The sequence below is a fragment of the Ostrinia furnacalis genome, unplaced genomic scaffold (assembly GCF_004193835.3).
Source record: "Ostrinia furnacalis isolate ACB-3 unplaced genomic scaffold, ASM419383v2 OfSCF4239, whole genome shotgun sequence".
NCBI classification, from domain to species: domain Eukaryota; kingdom Metazoa; phylum Arthropoda; class Insecta; order Lepidoptera; family Crambidae; genus Ostrinia; species Ostrinia furnacalis.
This window is the reverse complement of record NW_021134478.1, coordinates 619,464-622,326: the sequence shown is the minus strand read 5'-3', so window position 1 is coordinate 622,326 and position 2,863 is coordinate 619,464. Positions and strand designations below refer to the sequence as shown.

The following is a 2,863-nucleotide window of genomic DNA, read 5'->3' as shown; positions in this document are numbered from 1 at the left end:
CGTAGACAAGCTGTGTTCTCGGCTCCATACCTGGCGGGCATGTTTTATAAAATTAAATAAACGTTTAAGTTATGACGATTATTATTTCGATAATTATGGAAGCATGTGTGTATTAAAATAGATTCTTTATTCATATCTATGTAAGTAATTGCAGTGCTTACGAACCGGTGAAATAGTTTATTTTTAACCTCAATGATGCATTTATACATAAGGGCCATTAAGAATGCCGATGTTAATTAAATTTGACAGTTATTAAGTCCGTTTATCAGTTACAATTTCGGAATGCAGTGTAAGTAGAGCTGTGACGAATTGGTAATGCGGATTAGACCACTTTTGATCTTCTTTTATAATCAGAAAGTTATTTTGATAACGTATTTTAGTTACCTTTATAAGTAGAAAATTTTAGTTGCACCTTGAAACTAACGTCAACCATAACAATACATTAATATTACATTTTCATCTGACTTAACTTATCTGTTCAAATAGCCCAACGGAACACTGGGGAGTGACCCAATTCTTCATCTGAAAGTGTTGTGAATGCTTATACTAAAACGTTTGTTTTTATTTGTATAGAGAACAATAGTGTCTAGACAAACCTAAAGAGGATTTAGGACGCTATTTGGATCAAATATGTAATTGCTCAATAATGAATAATAAATTAAAAAAATTGTATCTTAGGTTAGTCCGCATCAGATTCAGTCTGATGGGTAGAAAAGAGATTTTAGTGTTAATCAAGATCCACCATCTTATCAGTCTTCCGCCACACAGACTCGCTCTACCATTTACCAAGGTGGATAAGCAGTTGGTATCCATACAATATAATCAATGTTCCTGCAGAAACGCTACTAAATAGTGATTGAAAGCCTGTTTGATCAGTAATCGTACATTTTGAAAATTATAAATAACTTGAAAAAATTCGAACTGCCTAAGGCGGGAATTGAACCCACGACCTTCCGCTTGCCGGGCGACTGCTCTTCCAACTAAGCTACTTAGGCGGTTCGATTTTTACAAGTTATTTATAATTTTCAAATTAGTTTGAGATGGGACTCTTAACGCTAAAAAATTAAATAATCGTACATTTCATAATAAAAATAGAAAAAATGTATCTAGCTACAACCACGAAACATCTCATAATAATTCAATGATAGTGAAAGTTGAAAAAAATTAAATAAAATGCTAGCGCTTGCGCAAAATAATTTTGTCTGAACCAGATATATATAATTCTTTATTTATACTAGGAAGTACATACACACGTATATCAAAGGTGTTTTCACTGTTTTCTTGACATAACATCAGATTGTCATGCACCAGAAGTTAAGAAATCATAATTATAGTCAACTCTTTTGATGTTTTACTTTCCTACTTTAATTGAAGCGCTTAAAATGTTCTGGTATCTGATGTTCGTGACTATTTAGCCTTTGTCTTTATATAAATGTCAGTCGGCAATCGGCATACTTATTATCAAAATTGCAATTCGGTGTTTTAATATAATTTACTTTCACTGACAAACATTCACTAATTGAGCTAGAAACGGAGTGTATAGAGTAACGTCTCAGAGCTAGAGTCCATTTTAGTTTGAATGTATAAACTGACTGATAAACAATACCTAGGTAAATATTACCTGACATCTGTGAAACTATATTTTGACCGTCATTAAAACGCCATAAAACACCAACTTTCCTGAGAAAATACTTGAAAGAGAGCAAAAGAGTGTGACAGCCTTATTTACTTCAACGTTATTCATCATGATTCATAAAGGTCCAAATTGTAAACTAACATGCATGTATTTATTAGAATTATTACTGTATCACTTAAATCAAAGCTAGACTAAAACGAATGTTGTGTTCAGCTACAATCGGAGTGCAAATTAATTGTTAATTTTTGTTCAATGTACTTTATTTTTAAGCCATGATTTGCAATCTGTTGCTGTACCTTAATAAATAAATAAATAAATAAATAAATTATCTGTGCAGAAACTAAAAGTAATAAGGTATTTTACGAGGTAATAAATGCACATAATACTGATAATACAGTCATGTACTATCAAGACTTTTTCTTATCATTTTTAAATCATACCTATGTACCTACCTACTACTAATAAGATATTATGATTAACTACATTAGTGGGTTTAATGACATTCTATTCGGCGTTGTAGGATGATAAAAATCTCCACATAAAATACCTAACTGTAAACAGGTGACTGTCATGTTTTATATACAGACATAAAAACCGACGATAAAATTAGTGTCATCTAATTTACACTTCCAAATGAGGTGCAATTATTATTCAAAGTAACTAATTAAATTAATTAATGGACCGACAACACGATTGGCAAAGTTGTATTATTTAGCTCGTTACCCAACAAGGAAGCTGTGACCCACTGTCTTCTGCTATCTAGATAGGTACCAATCTTGATCTAGTTCTTCGCACTTATAAATATTGGTCTTGACTCACTGGGATGCTGTCAGCTTGGTCTCAACAATTTGAGTGTCGTGGGGATGAAGTATGTTTGATTTCCACTTGGTTAAAGCGAGTAAAATAATGAGGGAATGCAAATTATTTAAGCGAACTAAGAAACAGTAATTTGGGTTTAATTACAAAACTCTGTTATATTTTAGCAAGTAAAACTTATTTCTGGGTACATAAACATATCTGACCCATAACTTAATGCTACCGTTATCTTTGTGTCAGTTAATGAAGGAAAAAATACCTTACTGTTTTGGGGGATTCATGCCCGTTACCACTATCAATCCCTAATTTTGAAGTCACCCCTATGAAAACTAAATTCCTGTTATGTGTTACCATAAGGCTTTTAATTCGTATAATTTTTTTTCTCCTTTCACACTTCATAATCACACTAAA

At 32.1% G+C, this 2,863-nt stretch overlaps 1 non-coding gene across 1 annotated transcript; it reads right to left on the bottom strand.

The window, feature by feature from the left end:
• Nucleotides 1-922: 922 nt before the first annotated feature.
• TRNAA-GGC (transfer RNA alanine (anticodon GGC)) lies at nucleotides 923-995 on the bottom strand. Its single transcript has one exon. It is a non-coding gene; the product is annotated as a tRNA-Ala (tRNA).
• Between the last annotated feature and the right edge of the window lie 1,868 nt (nucleotides 996-2,863).